Below are 21,417 nucleotides of genomic sequence, written 5' to 3'. Positions count from 1 at the left end.
ATATAGGTATTCAGAATCCTATCCTCACTTATGTGTTTTCCAATTAGATTCAATAGGCTTCCTTCCTTCCTCCCCCTCCCCCATTATCATTTTGAGGTACAATTTACAACATCCTATTTTCCACAAGGTCGTCAGGGAAGTAAGCCCCAACTCACATCTTATTGCCCCTATGGGTACAGCACTAGGTACGCCTAATACAGGTCTTCAAAGCTTCCCCTCTAGTTTGGCTAGTTTATTCAAATATTTTCCATCCACAGTTTCCAAGGCATAGAGTACGCCTGGTATTATTCAACTCTTGTATACCTCTAGGAAACATTCAATAGAGTGTCCATACAGTGGGCATATTTTTTCCCACTTAATTTTTGCCACAGTAGATCCCTATTAACACAATCAAAAGCTTTTGAATAGTCAATGAAACAGACATATAGTTTTTCTCCTTTTTTATCTTTTGTGTCGGCAATAATATGATTCAGCATTGTCAGATTGTCCAAAGTGCTGTGATCTTTTCTAAAACCTGTTTGTTGGGCAGATAGCAATCCCTTCTCCCTAATCCATTTATTCATAGATTCCACTAACAGAGAACAGAAAATCTTACAGCTACTATCAGGCATAGCAAGTAATCTATAATTATCGGGTATTATCCTATCCCATTTTTTGAAGATAGGGATAACTATAGCTTTCCTCCAACTATCAGGAATAATTCCCTTTTCCCATATACCAGTAAATAGTTGGAGAAAGAGCACTGCCCATTTTTTGGGGTTTTGTTTAATTACAATATTGGCCAACCCATCCGGGCCAGGGGCTCTCAATGATTTCATTTTAAAGAAGAGTTTAGTTATATATTGCATCCATCCGTCCTGTCCCACGTCATTGTTTTCTCTATTTTCGTCCCCTATCAAGAATTGTCGATACAAGTACCAACATTTTTTTTAATTGTGGGTTTTATATAGCTTATATATACACCTCCAGTTAGCATTGTTAATGTTATTTTTATAATCTTTAAGCCAGTTTTTATAGCGAGTCATAATAACTAGATCTAATTCTCATACTCTTCTTCGTCAAAATCATAAAACTCTTTAAGCTTCTTCATTTCCCACTTCATTTCTCTTTTCCTTTCCTGTATCTGATGATCAAATTTATGTGTGTGTTTTTTACCTTGCTTGTTTTTAAAAACCATTTTACCGTTTATTTTTTGTATCAGACTCAGCAAGTTTTTAATCGTATTTAATCTATTATGGGCTATTTCCTGGTCAACAATAATAATCCGATCAAACAATATGTTAAATGTATCTAAATTTTTGTCAGACCACGTAATCCTTTTCCCTCAGCCGTTAATTGTGTATTCATCACCTTTCCTACCTCCCAGCTCTGAGATTGGCTTAATAAATGTTCCCTTCAATACTTTATGATCACTTAAAGGAGTAGGTACATGTTCAAACGAGATAATGGATTTACTTTGTTTTTCATTAGCAAACATGTAGTGGAGTTGATGCCCAACCTTGCCATTTGTCCAGGTTTCCCATGTACATATCCCTTTATTAGGTTCCAGATACTTCAACCCCCGATTTGACAACAATTTCAACCATCGTGCACCATATATAGTTTGCTGATTTTCCCCCCCATCCAAGCCATGATTCTGTATTTCCACTGGCACATTGATGAGTGAATCATCCCACAATTCTCGACACCTATACATCTCTTTTTTAGCAATATCACAGTAGGCATTAACATCTCCTACTATACAAATATCAGAGTCCGGGGATTGTAATGAGGATCCTTCAATGGTGTTATTTATAATTTCTCCTATATCACACACAATTCCCCCCCCCTGGGTGGGAATATATGTTGATAAGAAGCAATTTGCCAAATTGGCTACCATTATCAATAACTGCACACATAACAAATGGGGAATTCCCATACTGATTGTATGTCCTGTATGTGATGTGATTTTTCACCCCTATCCATAGGTCTCCAACTGGTCAGCCTTTTTCCCCACTAAAAGCAGCTTTACTGCATATGTAATACCCTTCCAGTAACATTTCCCCACATACCCAAGTTTCTTGGAGGGCAAATATGTCACTGTCCAATAAAAGTCATATTCCATCCATATGGAATAAAGAATTGAAACCTCTGCTATTCCAACATAATAGGGTCATTTCCTTTTTACATATCTTATCTCAATTTTCAATCGGTGAGTTACCCTCCAGAAACTGTACTTCCTTTTGGTTACACCATGTATCCATAGTTGTTTTTGGATAACTCTCAAATTCTGTATTTTTGTCACTCTGATTGTTATTTATTGTGGTGTGGTGTCATGTCACGCGGGAGACTGGGGTCTGCCGCTCCCATTTCCTCCTGGCGAGTCTACCCGCGCGTTCGCGTCTGGGGACTCGCCGGGAGGGGAGCAACGGATTACAGGGCCGGCGGCCTTCGGCGCATGCGCGGAGGTCCTCTCTCTCGGTTCCGCGCATGCGCCGTGGGGGCTTGCCTTCCAAGCCTCGTTCTGGGTTCGCCGGCGCCCGGAAATGGAACGGTTTGCGTTCCAGGCCTCTCGGGCGCCGGCGGCCCATAAAAGAGGCCGCGAGTCAAAGCGGGTCGCGTCTCAACGCGGTTCGCTTCGCTTTCCTCGTTGTTCCTGCCCAGCCTTACCTGTGGCCTGTCCTGGGCCTACCTGCCTCCAGCCTTACCTGTGGCCTGTCCTGGGCCTACCTGCCTCCAGCCTTACCTGTGGCCTGTCCTGGGCCTACCTGCCTCCAGCCTTACCTGTGGCCTGTCCTGGGCCTACCTGCCTCCAGCCTTACCTGTGGCCTGTCCTGGGCCTACCTGCCTCCAGCCTTACCTGTGGCCTGTCCTGGGCCTACCTGCCTCCAGCCTTACCTGTGGCCTGTCCTGGGCCTACCTGCCTCCAGCCTTACCTGTGGCCTGTCCTGGGCCTACCTGCCTCCAGCCTTACCTGTGGCCTGTCCTGGGCCTACCTGCCTCCAGCCTTACCTGTGGCCTGCCTGCCTTCAATCCTCACCTGGGTTCGGCCCTGGGCCAGCCAGCCTCCAGCTACTACATAGGTTTTGCCCTGGGTCAGTCTTCCCTCAGCCCATTCCGGAGTTCTGTCCTGAGTCATCATTGTGTAGAGGGGACTTATCCCACACTAGCCTGCATTCCCCCTGTTCCATCTTGGGCACGTTCCTACAGTTCTCTAATTGGCCAGACAACTAGTTCCAACTGTCCTCACTCTTTCCTGTCTTGCCTGACTCCGAATCTCATCCTGTGTACCATTGGAACTATCTGCACCAGCCAAGCTCCTTTGCCTACTACGAATACCTATCTGCTACACTGGTCTATCTATCAACTGTCGCTGCACTGAGGTTCTTGGAAGATTCACGATCTGGACAACAAGCTCTACCTGGACTATGGTTCCCTCCATCTGAGCCTACATCCTCTAGTCACGCTTACCTGGGAGAGTGCCTTTGTGACATTGGGGGTTGGTCCATCCTTCACCCAGTTCCTCATTTGGGTGGTGGAGAGGCTGATTCCTCGTGCCGCTATCTCATCAGTTCCGGGACTCCAGACTGGCGACCTCTGCGAGACCAACCACCAAGACTACAGGTACGCGGTCCTCTCGGGCCAATCAGCTTGACAGATTGAGACGCCTTCCTCCTGATTCAGAGATGGATGAATCGCAGGACATGAGGAACGAGTTGCTAGCGCTCAGGGCCGAGATGACCGCCCTGCGTCAGGAGAATCAAACATTACGACAAATGATAACGCAAGGAGCACCTAGTACCTCTCAAGGAGAGGGATCATTGGCTCATACAACACCCATCAAATTCGACGGAGACCCTAGACGGGTGGCGGAGTTTTGTAACCACTGCAGAATACACTTTCTCTTCAGGTCTACCTACTTCAACACTGATAGGGCCAAGATTGGTTATATCTTGGGGAACCTAACTGGGAACGCATTAGCTTGGGCAACTCCGTTTGTGGTTACGAACAGTCCTATTTTGAATGACTTTGCTGCCTTTGAAAAGGCCTTTCTTGAGGTATTTCAGACGCCGAACCTGGCCTCCGTTGCACAGAATCAATTGATGGACTACAAACAGGGAAGCAATGACGTCATCACCTACATCAGCCGTTTCCGACTTTTGGCTACTGACTCCCAGTGGCCCGAAATTACACAGAAGACACTGTTTCGTCGAGGCCTGAGAGAGGAGTACAAGGATGAGTTACTTCACATCCCTGAACCAGAGAGCCTTCAACTCTTGATCGATCAAGTACTCCGTATTGACCAAAGGCTAGCCGAACGAAAGGCTGAGAGACGTCGGCTTGACAGAAGCGGTCCCCGGACAACCAACACACCTGCTGGTTCGTTTGGGTCGACCGAGTCCGGACCTGAGCCCATGCAAGTAGGAGCCATGAGGGGACCTTTGACGGAAGAAGAGAAGAAACGAAGGAGGTCTTTGCGTTTGTGTCTTTACTGTGGAGCAGCTGGACATTATTTGGGTACGTGTCCTTTGCGTCCGCAGAAGAAGAAGTCGGGAAACTAGGAGACCTGTCGTATACAGGAAGGGCAACGACAGGTCCCATTCCTTCCTCAGACCCTTCTGTTATTTGTTCTATACGTCTGCCCATGCAACCAGCGGTACTACAGACCCTGAAGGTCCGAATTAAACTACCAGACAAGAACCTGGAAGTATCCGGTCTACTGGACTGTGGGGCTTCCGGCAATTACATCGACGAAACGTTCGTCACCAGACATAAGATACCACTCGTTTCCAGACACACGCCTCTGTCGGTGGAGCTTATTGATGGTACTCCCTTATCTTCTGGACCCGTTAGTCAGTTCACAGTTGGACTGGCCCTTCTGATTGCTGATCATTACGAGGAACTAGCCTTTGATGTTATCAAGTCACCGAACTACAAGATGGTTTTGGGATTACCTTGGTTGCGACACCACAATCCTTTGATAGACTGGAGAACCCAGACCTTGACCTTTTCATCCGAACGGTGTGCTCAAGAATGCAAGCTACCGGTTCCCACCAGGACCGTCTCGACTTCACTAACAATGGACAGCAATGGGGTTCATCTATGTTCCACGTCTCTGGTCCCACAGGAATATTCCGAATTCAAACAAGTGTTTTCTGAACCTGGCAACATACCCCTTCCTCCACACCGTTCTTTTGATTGCTCCATTGACCTGCTACCGGACCACGTTATTCCCCATGGGAAACTATATGCTTTGACACGTGACGAGAAGCTAGTTCTTCAGGAGTATTTGTCGGAGAGTCTAGAAAAGGGGTACATTGTGCCATCGAAATCGCCTGCAGGATTCCCCCTGTTTTTTGTAAAGAAAAAAGAAGGTACATTGAGACCCTGTGTCGACTACCGGCAGTTGAATGACATAACAGCCAAGGACCGGTATCCTTTACCCTTAATTCGCAATATCCTTGAAACCCTGCATACTGCGCGAATCTTCTCCAAATTGGACCTCCGCGGAGCTTATCATTTGGTGCGCATCAGGAGTGGGGACGAGTGGAAGACAGCTTTCAAGGCGTCTTTTGGGCATTTTGAATACAGGGTTATGCCTTTCGGCCTATGTAATGCTCCCGCTGTTTTTCAACGATTCATGGACTACATCTTTGGTGACCTGTTAGGATTATCCGTTTGGGTTTATCTGGACGATATATTGATATTCTCTAAATCCTTAGACGAGCATGTGGAACATGTTCGTGAGGTCCTTCATCGGCTGTCCGTCAATAACCTGTTCGCCAAAGCGGAGAAATGTAGCTTTCACCAACCCAGCATTGAATTCTTGGGATTTGTTATCAATCAAGAAGGCATTGGGATGGATCCCAAGAAGGTGCGAGCCATACAAGAATGGAGACATCCACACGATATCAAGGCTCTCCAACGCTTCCTGGGATTCGCAAACTTTTACAGGGGCTTTATCCCACAGTTCTCACAGATCTCGGTGCCCCTCACCAGGCTAACCAGCAGCAAGATCACGTTCAAATGGGATCTCGTGGCTTCCCGGGCTTTCGACGTATTGAAGTCGGCCTTTATGGCTGCCCCGATCCTGCGCCATCCCCAGGAAGAGTTGCCTTACATAGTGGAGGCCGATGCTTCCAGCTTTGCTGTAGGGGCAGTCCTTCTTCAGAAAGATCCTATCACGTTGGTAGAACATCCAGTAGCCTATTATTCTCGCAAGTTGAGTCCCAGCGAACGAAACTACGCGGTGATTGAAAGGGAACTGTTAGCCATCAAGACCGCGTTCGAGGAATGGAGACATTTTCTCCTCGGAGCACGCTTTTCTGTGGAGGTGCGGACAGACCATCGCAATCTGCAATATCTTCGCTCTCTGCAATGTCGGACTCCTCGTCAAGCCCGGTGGGCCTTCTTCTTCTCTCCGTTTGAGTTCCATGTTACTTATATCCCGGGAACCTCCAATACGAAAGCGGATGCGCTTTCCAGGTCCCTGGAAAACGTAGATGGGACGCCCTGTCCAGAACAGTCACTGATTTCTCCTCGCCATTTTCTGCTGGCCTTGTCCTCTCACCTTAAGTCCATCGCGGAAGCCACTCGGTCGGATCCAGAAAGAACGTCCCTTCTTAGTCGGCAACTAGTATCAGAACGAGACGGACTATTGTTTTTTCAAAGAAGACTCTACATACCCAGAGGAGCCATTAGAAGGGGCATTCTACACGGATTCCATGATTCACCCATAGGAGGACATCGCGGGGTCAGAGCCACTCGAGAGTTGATATCCCGACAGTTCTGGTGGCCTGGTTGGGCGACCGAGGTCCAGAAGTACATTGACAGCTGTCCAATATGTGCCCAGTGCAAGGTTCCCAGAAGACGACCATTGGGTTTGTTAATGCCCACCGAAGTGGCTCCCTATCCATGGCATACCATCGCCACCGATTTCATTGTGGATTTGCCTCCATCTGAAGGGTACACCTGTATAATGGTGGTTGTGGACAGCTTCACCAAACTGGCCCATTTCATCCCATTCCGGAAAATCCCTACAGCTACTCAAATGGCTTCAGCGTTTCTGCACGACATCTACCGGTTGCACGGCCTACCGGAGAAAATCATATCGGATAGAGGTACCCAGTTCCTTTCATCATTTTGGAGACAGGTGTGTGGTCATCTGGGAATACATAGAGCTCTAAGCTCAGGCTATCACCCACAGACAAATGGGCTAACCGAAAGGACCAATCAGACTTTGGAGGGGTACCTCCGCTGTTTTGCCAATGCCACACAGTCTAATTGGAAAGGTGGGCTAGATCTGGCCGAAGTATCCTACAACAACACTGTTCATGCCTCCATTGGAGTCAGCCCATTCTTCTGTTCCACTGGTCTACATCCTCGGTTAATGCCTTTTCAACCAGTTCCATCTAGTACTGTTCCCTCTGCTGATGGTCTGGTCTTACACATCCGGGAACAGCAAGAACTTGCACACAAGATCTTAAGTGAAGCCAAGGATCGGATGAAGAGACAGGCAGACAGGAAGAGGAGTGCAGAACCTAATTTCCAGGAGGGCGACAAGGTGTGGTTGTCCTCAAAGAACCTGCCTCTCCGCAATCTGCCCGTCAAACTGGCCCCTCGATATTTGGGACCCTTTGTTATCACCAAACGGTTGTCCTCTGTAGCCTTCCGTCTTCACCTACCCTCTTCCTGGCGTGTACATCCCGTTTTTCATGTGTCCCTGTTAAAACCCTATGTGGTCGATGATTATGGCCGCACCTCTCCTCGTCCGGCCTCTGTTTTGGTACAGGGGGTCCCTGAGTTTGAGGTACATGAGATCTGTGATGCCCGGGACCGTAGAGGGGTGCTCCACTATTTGGTTGACTGGAAGGGGTACCCGGCCTGTGATCGTACCTGGGAACCGCGCCAGCACGTGCATGCTCCCCGGCTGATACGTGAGTTCTACGTACGGTTTCCCTGGAAGCCTGGGGCCCCGGGTCTTCCTGGGAGGGGGCATAGTGTCATGTCACGCGGGAGACTGGGGTCTGCCGCTCCCATTTCCTCCTGGCGAGTCTACCCGCGCGTTCGCGTCTGGGGACTCGCCGGGAGGGGAGCAACGGATTACAGGGCCGGCGGCCTTCGGCGCATGCGCGGAGGTCCTCTCTCTCGGTTCCGCGCATGCGCCGTGGGGGCTTGCCTTCCAAGCCTCGTTCTGGGTTCGCCGGCGCCCGGAAACGGAACGGTTTGCGTTCCAGGCCTCTCGGGCGCCGGCGGCCCATAAAAGAGGCCGCGAGTCAAAGCGGGTCGCGTCTCAACGCGGTTCGCTTCGCTTTCCTCGTTGTTCCTGCCCAGCCTTACCTGTGGCCTGTCCTGGGCCTACCTGCCTCCAGCCTTACCTGTGGCCTGTCCTGGGCCTACCTGCCTCCAGCCTTACCTGTGGCCTGTCCTGGGCCTACCTGCCTCCAGCCTTACCTGTGGCCTGTCCTGGGCCTACCTGCCTCCAGCCTTACCTGTGGCCTGTCCTGGGCCTACCTGCCTCCAGCCTTACCTGTGGCCTGTCCTGGGCCTACCTGCCTCCAGCCTTACCTGTGGCCTGTCCTGGGCCTACCTGCCTCCAGCCTTACCTGTGGCCTGTCCTGGGCCTACCTGCCTCCAGCCTTACCTGTGGCCTGTCCTGGGCCTACCTGCCTCCAGCCTTACCTGTGGCCTGTCCTGGGCCTACCTGCCTCCAGCCTTACCTGTGGCCTGTCCTGGGCCTACCTGCCTCCAGCCTTACCTGTGGCCTGTCCTGGGCCTACCTGCCTCCAGCCTTACCTGTGGCCTGTCCTGGGCCTACCTGCCTCCAGCCTTACCTGTGGCCTGCCTGCCTTCAATCCTCACCTGGGTTCGGCCCTGGGCCAGCCAGCCTCCAGCTACTACATAGGTTTTGCCCTGGGTCAGTCTTCCCTCAGCCCATTCCGGAGTTCTGTCCTGAGTCATCATTGTGTAGAGGGGACTTATCCCACACTAGCCTGCATTCCCCCTGTTCCATCTTGGGCACGTTCCTACAGTTCTCTAATTGGCCAGACAACTAGTTCCAACTGTCCTCACTCTTTCCTGTCTTGCCTGACTCCGAATCTCATCCTGTGTACCATTGGAACTATCTGCACCAGCCAAGCTCCTTTGCCTACTACGAATACCTATCTGCTACACTGGTCTATCTATCAACTGTCGCTGCACTGAGGTTCTTGGAAGATTCACGATCTGGACAACAAGCTCTACCTGGACTATGGTTCCCTCCATCTGAGCCTACATCCTCTAGTCACGCTTACCTGGGAGAGTGCCTTTGTGACATTGGGGGTTGGTCCATCCTTCACCCAGTTCCTCATTTGGGTGGTGGAGAGGCTGATTCCTCGTGCCGCTATCTCATCAGTTCCGGGACTCCAGACTGGCGACCTCTGCGAGACCAACCACCAAGACTACAGGTACGCGGTCCTCTCGGGCCAATCAGCTTGACATGTGGCAAATAACAATTCCAAATTCATTACCCCACACCCCACTAGAGCGTTCACTGATCAGATCCACCAGAACTGCAGATCTAAATTGGGCAATTGCCCAGTTTTCACAGCTCCCAATTTTTGGCAGGATAACTCTATTGATGTCTCCTGAGTTGATATTATGTAGCTGTGGGATTTGTGACAGTTTGTTCAGCATCCATGCCCTATTTAAAAAAGGGCTTTCATCCAAGGTAATTTTTTCTATGATCTTAATACTTTTCCCCAGGATAAATTTGGGTTCCTCTTTATTACCAATATTGTTATTCATTCTTGTTTTTGGATTACCATTCATTGCCAATCGTTCCATCTCCTTAATATATGTCTCCCTTTCCTTATTGGTAAGAGTTAGGGCCATTTTATTAATATTAATATTTACATAATTTATTTCATTTCCCAATGGCTCTTGCCCAACAGGTTCAATTACATCTGGGGCCTGTTCTTTGCCCCTCAACCATGTTTCTATACCCCTCCCTTTACTCACAGCCATTTAATCCTCAACCAATTTCCTCTGAACTTCAATGATTTCAAAGCGGTTTCTGACTTCGACACATTCGGAGTCCAGTGGAGCAATGGTGGCCAGAGCCATGGTATTCCTTTTATTTCATTTATGTGTTTTAACCTTCGACATGGCCACCCTATTTCGGGTGCTTTTTTTATTTTTCCTTTTACGTCTGTTTCATCTATTTATTCCCTGAGACACAGTTATTTCAATGACACTTTCACAGGCATCCATTTCCTCTTCCGATGTCTCCTTTAAGGAGGCTATCTCACTTGGGTGTTCATTTACCTGTATCTCACCTTTCTCATTCTCTTTCTCAGCAGCCAAACACACTTCACTCAAATCACCTAGAACTACGTTATCATCATTGTATTCACTATTATTACTATTCTGTTCTTTTCCCCTATTTTCCTCTATCATAATGCCAAGTGCTTTAGTATTATCAATGGTCTGTTGTACCAATGATTTGATGTCATTTTGTCCTTTAGCAACTTAGTGCAAATGGTCATAAGGACATCCATCATTGTAGTAAGGGCATCGAATTCTTCCCAAACTTTAAGGGAATTTTCACTTCTACTGCCTAATCCCTGACTTGGTGTGTTTACGATGGAGTGTACTGTTTCATTCCAGGACTCATCCCCCTCAATACATTCAATGTCGATCTGTGCAAATTTCCCCATCTCAGGTGTGGCTGACAAATGAATTCCAATAACATTGTTCATATTAGTTTCATCCACAGCAGAAATATCCAGGTCCATACATGTCCCCATGGATTGGCATCTGAGAATCTGCACTAATTTCAACAATGAGTTATTGTCAATCATTAAGCTATTAATAGGGGGAGGTTGGGAGTCTATCGACTGAGGTTCTATCACCTTTTCTTTTATAGTTAAAAAACTCAGTATTTTAGGTTGATCTAATGATCGTTTATCTAAAGTTATGTGGCTAGCATCTTTATTGCCTCTTTTCTTCTTACTTTTTTCTTTGCCTAACACTAAATTCCCTTGTTTGGCATTTAGCATAGGCCTATTTTTCTTGCCCTTCTTCGATCTAAGGTTATGAGCTAGGTCCCATATTACTTATCTCAGGGCAGTCAGCTAATCCAAATTGAGTACGGGGGTGGAAAACTTCCTTAGAACTCACCTGAGGAGAGGAACAACCATGCAGCCTCCAATACGTTTTCACTAAAAGAGAGTCTAAAAAACACTCCCTGCCTTCCAGGGAGAAATCCTAAAGTTAGAGTACAAAGTGACTTAAACCACTTTGGTTAACAAAAAGGGATTAGTAATAGGATCAAGAACCGAGGTTAGAAGACCATACCAGGATGATTTATAGGGGAGACGATATCTTCACAGCCCCGAAAATATGTTAAAAAATAAAAGGTGAACAAAAATTTAAAAAATAGTATGACCGTATAAAAGAATGGGGGTTAGAGAAGTAAGAGAAGTAAGCAATTATCTTAAAAAACCATCATGATTGAAATAAAATTAGAGTGGTCATATAATTAAAATTACAAGCATCAAGCAAGCTGTCCAACTTTAACCAAGTTCAAAGAAGGGAGGTGACGTCAAACGTAACCGAAGTTCAAGTAGGGAAAGACCTTTCATGTTGGGTACGCCCGACAGCTCGAGGAGCTGCCTTAGTCCGACTCTCCTCCCCAACCGGACAATCCTTTATATTACAGAAGGTAGAACTCTTACTTCCAATCCTCTACTTGCTGCTGCATGTACTCCAGGAGTTACTGGATGTGCCAAGGTTCTGTAAGTAGTTTACGTCTCGCCCACACGCCTAACAGCCTAACAGCAGTCACCCACCCTTTACTCCAATCGGGCTTAATGCCACAAGGATGATCATGCAGGTTTTTAAGTTCACCGCCTGGGTGGGCGTGGCCAAAGTTTGGTGCGCGTCGGCTCCTTTCAAACTTCCAAAGTCAATAAGAAACAGCTTGGGCAACAGAGCAAGTTTCTTTCAAAGTTTGCAACATGAGAGCACCTGAACGCTGGAGCACGCAGGTTTTTAAGTTTACTTCCTGGGTGGGCGTGGCCAACGTTTGTCACGCGTCGGCTCCTTTCAAACTTCCAAATTCAATCAGAAACCTCTCAGGAAGTATAGCGAGTTTCTTTCAAGGTTAATGCAACAGGGGAGCACCTGAACGCTGGAGCACGCAGGTTTTTAAGGTCACTTCCTGGGTGGGCGTGGCCAACATTTGTCACGCGTCGGCTCCCTTCAAACTTCCAAATTCAATAAGAAACCGCTTGGGCAGCAGAGCGAGTTTCTTTCAAAGTTAATGCAACAGGAGAGTCCTGCATTTATAGTACAGCCGGTGTACCTTCCTTGTGGCTGCTATTGATAAACAAAGGGTCCCGTACTTATGCTAGAACACACATAACCCCATTGTGGACTGCTAATGTTGCCCTTGAAATGTTACTTGTTTATTATTTTGATTATGCAAGAATGAAGAGGAAGAGGAGACAGAAATAGAGTACCAGTGCTTATTTTGATCATTGTGAGACAGCATATTAAGCTATGGATTGTGATTGCAACAAGGGTAGTGCAATCAAATATTCTGGATACCTCAATTTCTTTGGTTTGGTGGAGGAGCCCCCAAAGCTTTCTGTGCCTTGGGCCCCAAAAGTGCTTAGGAAGGCCCTGATAAGTGCTACTTCAGCTGCAACAAGCAGCTAAGAGAGCACTGCTGAACTGTCTCGAACTGTGAAAGGGAAACACGGGTTCAATGAACCATGAAAGGCCAGGGGTGTTTGCTTCTCCACCTTGCATAGCTCATTTGGGATGCAGGCTGGTGTACTGCATCTCTGAATGTGCAATGGGGTACTCATGTGCACCCTGCACATTTAGAGCTACTTTGGGTCCGCTCCTATGAGCATGTTCAGGAACCAGGAAGCAGATCCCTGTGTGGACCCTAAGAGCTGCCACAGGACCCACCTGGAGGAGCTTATTCTGAACCGGGGCTGCAGGTAAGTAAAAAGTAAAAAAATATGCATGTGTGCGTGGCTGTGTGTGTGATGAATAAGTGTATGTTTTTGTGAGCACATACATGAAAAAATTAAAGAGTGTGGCCCTCATTACGACCCTGGCAGAAATCGAAAAACGATGGCGGAAATGCAATACCGCCATCGAATAGCACTCGGTGCGACTATGACCCGTCACCGCAAAGTACGATGCCATTAGCGACACCGTAGTGAACGCCAACGCTAACTGCACCAAGTACGCGCGCGCGCACCATGCCAAACCGTAAATACCACTATGGCGCAACGGTACGCGAATTCCGACCCTAGCGGACATGTACCTAACGCCATCAAGCACGGCGGAAAGTACCATTCCGCCATGGTGAGAAGTACGGCATCGCGAATCAACCGTAAACGGCCCCACTGAGTGCCTGTACACCGCTCCCTGGCCACATTGTACAACTCCCCGTAGGTGCAATGAAGTCACAATGCAACCAGTGAAATGTACAAGTCACCCATGCATGCCAACGAACAAAAGAATCTCAAGAGGGGCCAATGGGAGCTGCAGGGCACAGATGGCACGAATACAGAAGCCATTCCAATGGACATGACCTCAGTCTCCCACCAAGAAACGCACGCAAACACAGGCACCTGTGACCAGCAATATTCCGAAAATCACATCATTCCACCAGTCCACCTGGCTGACCGGCATCTGTTACACAAAACCTAATCCCCCGCCCCTGAGCATGACATCATTCAAACAGTCATATTGGCAGCCCTCATCCCTGACCTCACTGGGCTTCGTAGGCAAACGCGCCCAGCACAGTACCACGCAACTATACTCCGAAGCTGGAACCCAATGCAGATCTCCTCACAATACATCGCTCCCCAAATAGGAATATGCCACATCACTTGCAAAGAAGAACGCTACACGGCCCATATCAGAATAGAAATTTAATGCACAACAAATTCACCAAGCCCATACAGCCATTAGGCCATGAACTCCAAAACACATTTCACCATTGTGGGCTGCATCCGCAAGAAATGACCAGCTACTTCTTGTGTGACGCCCTGTTCCTTCATGGTACACAGGGCCACATTCTCGTACGAAAAGGCAACATGGAAGCGCACAGAACCGCAGGGCCGTCCCAATGGGGAGGCACTAGTCCAGCTGAAAGGCCGAAATGTTGCTCCGAGCCACTAGTACTGCGTAAGGGCATGTGGCCCATTGGCGATCGTCCCATAAGATCGTAATGCTGCTCCACTGATTAACACGAAGCAGCAGGTGTCGGGAGTAAAAGCCATCTGCAGGAGTGGCATACAGATGGCAGTGGCAAAAGGGGAGGAGATACCTGTCAACCAAAAGAAAAGAAAAAGAATAGAATGGCCATCAGAACTACATTCGAACAACTCACTTCAATGATCACACTAAATCCACAGCCATATGCATGCTAGCCCACTCCAAAGGATCATCACCACCCAAAAACCACTTGCGACTCATAACTATCTATATCGAGGTGAAAACACCATCACAAACGAGTGTACCTGTGCATGCGTCTGTGAAAACAGAATCCATCAGATGGGATTGGTAACGTGCATGGACACAAGTGTCTGAAGGCGCGTCGAGACAGGGAGGGCTCAACAAGGCCAGATAGACGATGGTCCCACTATGGCAGCCCTGCATCACATAGCGCAGGGGAGGCGGACAGATTCCAAGAAGCCCTGTACATGGCAAACACTGTATCAAATCATCTGTCCATGCATCCATTCATCATTCCCTCATCCCGTAATGATAACGCCTGTTTCCATACTCACATAACATGTGAGAATTCCATTGAGTCTGTGCGTTATGCAGCCTGCAAAATCCACTGTGCCCCAGCCCGTAATTCCAGTGTTGTGAAGTAACATGTATTTGGGAACGTCCGGCCTCATCGTCCACTTCGCTATTGCGCATCCCAAACTATTCATATCAATAATTGCATCCTCGCCATGGCCCCTGTCCCAAGGACATTGAACAATAGAACGTTATATTTGCAGTCAGACCTGTGGGCATCTCCTCGCCGCTAGCTGATAACCGAAAGCGCCGCCCTTCGAATTCCTCATTTGCAACATCACGTCGAAAAGGCATCTGTGGCCGCTTGAAATCACAAATTAATCCATCTAGTGCGGCAGTGTGTGAAAATGGCAACTGCCTTCACTCACAAATGGGACGCCCGGCCCGTCGTTGCAACTCGGTACAGTGATGCATGAGGGTCCACCGTTACTCGAGTACTACGTTCCACTGACCCTTCACAAGTCTGTTCGCGACTGCTAAGATAGTATGTGAAACAATGGGACCATAGCCGAATGAACATATCAACCAATGTTACACGGCCATCGGGTACAAATACATGATTGTAATAGCAAGATGCCATTCCTCGAATTGCAGCGTTGTGTGTGGGACGTGCTCGGCCAAAGGGGAGAGCAGCTTGCACAGGTGGAATGAATCACCACAGGTGGAGGCCATACAGCCTGATAACACATAAATAGCACACCCAGTCTCCTCCCACAACCACACCCACTCCGAAATGCTACCGGCAGGACTCGCGATGTTGGCCCTGGGGGACCTGATAGCACTGCAAGTACTCCAACTCCAAGAACAAGACGAACACCAACTACAACCGGCCGCACGGAGGAGACGCAGGAGGAGGAGGAGGGCAAGGCAGGGCCAGCAAGGGCCGCCAGCACAGCCACTACCACCACGCAGGCAGCCCGCAATCCCACGCCTCCGAGCACATCCGTTCAACCTCACTGATGAGCAGATCCACACCCTCTACCGTTTGGACCGGGACACCATAGCCGCCATTGTGGACATGACACAGGCTGACCTTGTCAGCATGATAGATAGCCCAACCGCCATCCCACCCCTACTGAAGGTGGTGTCTGTACTCCACTTCCTGGCCACAGGCACCTACCAGCACACAGTCGGACAGTTGCATGGCATTTCTCAGCCACTGTTCTCACGGACACTATTGCAAGTGCTCGATGCCCTCCTGCAGCACGCAGACGACTACATCTCTCTACCACGCTCGGAGCAGGAAATTACCAACACAAAAGTGGGATTCCATGCACTTGGCGGCATACCGGGTTGCCTTGGTGCCATCGACTGCACCCATGCAATGACCTGGCAGGAAGGGGGGGGGGGTGCGTACGTAGCAATGGCATTCCACATAATTCGTTTATCGTCCACATACAGGTGATGCTGGATATCCACTGAAGAGATGGCTCCTCACACCAGTCCGGAACCCACGGGACCAGCATGAGGAGGACTACAACCATGCCCACTCACGTACCCGTGTAGTCATTGAACAGGCATTCGGCCTACTGAAGACTCGTTTCCGGTGCCTCAGCAGGTCTGGCGGGGCTCTCCTGTACCGCCATGAGAAGGTTGCAAAGATGGTGATGGCATGTGTCATGCTACACAACATGTGCGTACGTAGAAATGTGCCCATGCCCCCTGACGCAGAACTGCAAGCACCTGAAGATGGTCATGATGAGGGTGGGGATGTGGCAGCACCTCAAGGAGTCCGCGAGGCACAGGAGGGCCGTGACATTCGTCAGCATCTCATTGATGCATGCTTCTAGCACTCACGCCTGGTGGCTGATACATGGACACGGGACTCGTGGCACTGTGTGTGTCTGGTACATGCACAATATGGACTGTACGCCTATGATGGCCTAGTACACAAAGATCATTGTCCACACATCTCATTGGTTGATCGTGCATTGTTTATGGCATATGTGATATCATGTTGAACACCCTATCGACCCGCCACCCAAGTGAGCCCAACACACCCCCTCCACCCTCCTACCTCCCCCCCGAACACCAGTGTCCAAAGATGCTCATTGTCAGTGGGCAGTCGCTATTGCAAGCCCCCTCTGCGGGTATCAGGGGCACCCCTGCCTGTGGAGCGCAGGTTCCTCCCAGATCTACGTTGGGGGCTGCCCTGGACGGAACTTGCAACGGATGATGTCTCTGCCTGCTCACGTCCATGCATGTCCCTAAGGGTTTGTGAGAACTCAGTGAGCACACGGCGCACTGCGGCAAGTTCGGCACATACGTCTTTGGACGTCGCATGCAGTTCCCCCCTCAGGCTCTCGGTGCTTCTCTCCATTTGGACTCTCAGGCTCTCGGTGCTACTCTCCATTTGGACTCTCAGGCACTCGGCGCTACTCTCCATTTGTGCCCTTAGTGTCTCTGTACTTCTCTCCATTTCTGCCCTAAGTGTCTCAGTTGATGTTTCTATGTCTGCCTTAGTGCCCCCACATTCATCGGCATGGTCCTTGAGGAGCGTGGCCAGTTGCTGCTGTTGCACGATTAACTGGTCGAGGGACTGTTGCCTCTGCTGGGCCATGGCCATTTGCGGTGGTGTCACAGAGTGGCTGTTCGCCTCATGTTGCCCTGCCACAGGGCTTGTGGGGGATGGCCAGTCGTCGTCTTGTGGGTGCCCCTGCGTGGTATCCTCATGGTGTACGGGATGGAACAGACAGGGGGATTGGGACAGGTCATGGATGGATCTGACTTCGACATCCCCGTCTTCTGTGTCGGAGCATGCTGCCATTAATGGGGTGTCACCTATGGTGCTGCTGCCACCAGAGGCAGTGCCTTCTGTGGCATCCATTGGGGGGACCTGTGGTGCTGCTGTTGTGGGCATGCTGGCTGCTGGGGTGCCTGTTGATGTTCCCTCCTCTGTGCTGCCACTTGATTTGTGCTGCTGCCGTGTCTTGATGCGTGCAGCTGAGGTGGAGGGTCTTTGGCCGTTGGTCTTGGCCCTCTTTGCAGGTGTGCTGGTAGGGGTGTCCTGAAGCTCGTCGTTTGGATCGGACCCTGTGGTGGAGTAAAGGAGGGCGAGCGTTATTAATGGGTCTGTGGGAATTGGAATGGCAATGTATCACATGCATTGGGGTGGTACCTGAGGGTGATTTGGGTCGGGGCCTTGGAGGTGCTTTCATTTGTGTGTGGAGTGAGGGTGCAGTTGTTTGGCAGCCTGCAGTTAGGGTGTGCCTGCTGCACGTGTAGTGGGTGTTTTTGGGGTTTTTAATTATTTATGTATTTATTGTGAGTTTTAAAGTGCGCTATCAGGCCAATGTGTGTGGACGTTCTCCTGGCCATGTGTTACTGTTGCGCTATGTGGACACATGTGATTCACATGATTGGACATTGTGGATTTGGCATGGTTTTATTTGGGCCACCTACCGGATTCTCCGGATGTCTGCACTCCTTTCTCCATCCCTCCGACTCCCTCTATGCTCTCCATTCCTATGGTGGAGGCACAGATTTCTTCCCAGGGGGTCAACTTGATGGGTGATTCCGATCCTCCCCCGGTGGCTGTGGCAATGTTGCGGTTGGCAGAAAGTATGCTACGGACGCGTATCCGCAGGTCGTCCCATCGCTTTCTGCATTGCTGTGGGTTGCGGGGTGCGGTCCCCACCGCACTTACCCGCTGTGCCACCAGGGCCCATATGGCCTTCTTGTTCGCAAGTGCCGTCCTGGTCATTTGCGTGGAGAAGACGGCGGCGGCATTCTCCTGGAGGGTCTCTGTAAGCACGGTGAGTTCCTCACGGGAGAAGTGGACCTGCCGCTTGCGGTCGCTTGCTTTCTTCGCTACTTTTCCCATTTTTCTTGGTTTCACTAGGGTGGATGACGGGTTGGGATGTGTCTCAGGGTAGTGTTTTTAGTGGTTGTGTGGATTTTGTGGTTTTATAGGTGTACGGCGTGTTGTTTCCCGTTCCGGGCCCATGTTTTTACTTCCGTTTCCGTATATTTACGGTCACCGTACTTTCCGGTTGGCGCTCACTGCGGTGTCCGCTAAGATGGGTGGCGGTATTGCACCTAGGGCGCCGTACGGCGGCGGTGTGGGCCGTTTTGGGGTCATTTCCGCCATCGCAGACTTTGCACTTCCGCCATGCCGTGGTGCTCGTGCCCGATGGGTCGGAATGGGCCGCACTTTGCTCCATCGTGCAATGGCGGAAACGCTATTTACGCTGTGGCGGTCCGGTCAGTCACTTTCCGCCAGGGTCGTAATGAGGGCCTGTATGTTTTGTGGGTGTGCACGTGAATGAGCGAGTGAATGTGTATGGTTGAGTGAGTGAATGCTTAAGTATATGAAAAATGCACCCCCTCATCCGGGGCCAACAAATCAGAGGCTTGCTCAGCACTCACAATGCTCGTGAGTGGGACTTTTATATTCGGGAATGAATCAAGAGGCCCGCTCACCCTAGCGGTGAGTGGGTCTCTGATTTGGGGACACCCTCTCTTCCCCGCACTCCCAGATTAAAGGCCTGGTCCCCATGGTGAGCAGGCCTCTGATTGTTGATGCGGTGGAAGGCATGCAATTTTTTACTGGAAATCAACATTAAAGCAAACATAATAACATATTTGCTTTAACCATGATGCCCAATCAAATAACTGCCATGCCAGAGGCATAAAGCAAAACCAGATGGGCTGCGGCAATGCGGTTCAGTCTAGGCATGTAACAACACTTATCAAGTTTGCATGATAGGTTTTATGTACCTAGACTGAATTGCATTGCTGCAGTTATTCTGGTTACGTTGTCTGCCTCCTGCATAGCATGCTTACTAGGCATTTATGATAAAAACAAGAATAATACGAGTAATTACGAGGCTAGTCTGGCAGTTTGGTTCAGCCTGTCTAGCCATTTCTTACTGTGCCATGGCAAGTTCTATTGGGAATTTATGAAAAAGCATACATGTTAAATGTTATTACGTGGCTAGATTGGCAATTTGGTGCAGCAAGTCTAGCCATTAATTGCTGTTGTATGGCATTTTTATTGGGCATCTATGATAAGAAAACATAAGTGTTTTTACGTGTATGACATGTTTTCCTATTGTGTCCAACAGGAGTATGTTCCCTTGTGTGCCCCCACCTGAAAAAACCTTCTGCTGAGCATTCTTGTCCAGCCAACTACCGCCCCATATCTATCACCCCCTTCCTTGGTCTTCCCCCAACAAAGCCAGCACACTGAACTTGTTGGTTGCCTCCACGACCATCTATCTGCAATCTGAGCATCCAGAGGCACAGAAACTGCTCTTCTGAACACCCGTGAGGAACTGCTCGCATCTCTTGATTCCAACTCTCCAGCTGTTCTCTTTCTACTTAATCTCTCCTCTGCATTTGACACAGTCAACCACTCCATCCTCATTAAAAGGTTCCATGATATCTTTGAGCGGGCACTGGACTGGCTGACCTACTTCCTCAGTGACCATCTGTCCCAGGTTATTCTGGGCTCTTTCTCCTCCCCCACCTCTATCACCACCTGCGGTGTCCCCCAGGGCCCCAAACTCTCTCCATGCCTCTTTAACACCCATCTTGCTCCACTAGCCCACCTCATTTTCACCTTCTCCCCTAACTCCCAGTGTTAATCAGATGACACATAACTCTTCTTCAAACATCCCTCTGACCCTCTTGTTACTTCTTCCACCATCCCTGACTGCCTATCTGCCATCCAGTCATGGTGCACTTCCAATGTTCTCTGCCTCAATGCCAGCAAGACTGAGATCCTTCCTACTGGGACTCCTGTTCCCTCTTTCTTCCCCTCACTCTGGCCATCCTCTATAGGCTCTCCCCCTTCTCTTTTATCTGAAGCCAGAAAACTGGGAGTCATTTTTGACTCCTCTCTTTCCTTCCTCCCTCACATTCAGGCCCTTGCCAAGAAGGCCCATTTTCAACTCTACCTCCTCAAAGGAATTCTCCCTTTCCTCACTTTCCACCTGAAGTACAATGCCTCTAGAGCTCTGGTTCTCTCTAGGCTAGACTGCTGCAACAGCCTTTTCCTTAATCTACCCTTTTCTTCTCCATGACCCCTCTAGCTAATCCAGAATAGGGCTGCAAGATGTATCCTTGGCATCAAGCCTACGGACCGCATCTCTCCAGCCCTAAAAACTCTCCACCGGCTTCCGGTTACTGCAAGGATAAAATTAAAATACCTCTGCATCATCCATAAGGCTGCCCAGGGGCCATGCTATCGACAACTTGCTCTCACTAAATACTCTCCCTCCAGATCTTTACATTCCTCTGGCACCAATTCTCTGTGTGTCAAGTGCTGTGCTAAACAGAGAGCTGGTAGCTGATCTTCTCTTTCCTCAGCAGGCTCCTTCCTATGGAACAGCCTCACACTTCCTCTTCATCTTGAGCTGGATATCTTCAAATTCCTGATGCTCCTCAAGACTTTTCTTTTCACCTCCTATTTCCCTGCCTCCCCTGCTAAAACCCACAGTTGCTGAGATTGGTTACCGGGACCCTTATGTGTCCTCTTGGGGCCAGGCCTCTCACACCCAATCGCCTCCTGCCTCCGCCCACTCCCAGCACTTGTCTTGGCACCCATTGGCCTATTCCACCACTCGCCTGCACTTATTTATTGACAGCTGACCACTTAGCCAGGCACTTACAGCTGCT

The sequence above is a fragment of the Ambystoma mexicanum genome, chromosome 7q, assembly GCF_040938575.1.
Source record: "Ambystoma mexicanum isolate Mex_15411 chromosome 7q, UKY_AmexF1_1, whole genome shotgun sequence".
Taxonomy (NCBI): domain Eukaryota; kingdom Metazoa; phylum Chordata; class Amphibia; order Caudata; family Ambystomatidae; genus Ambystoma; species Ambystoma mexicanum.
Note: the sequence above shows the minus strand (reverse complement) of the source record.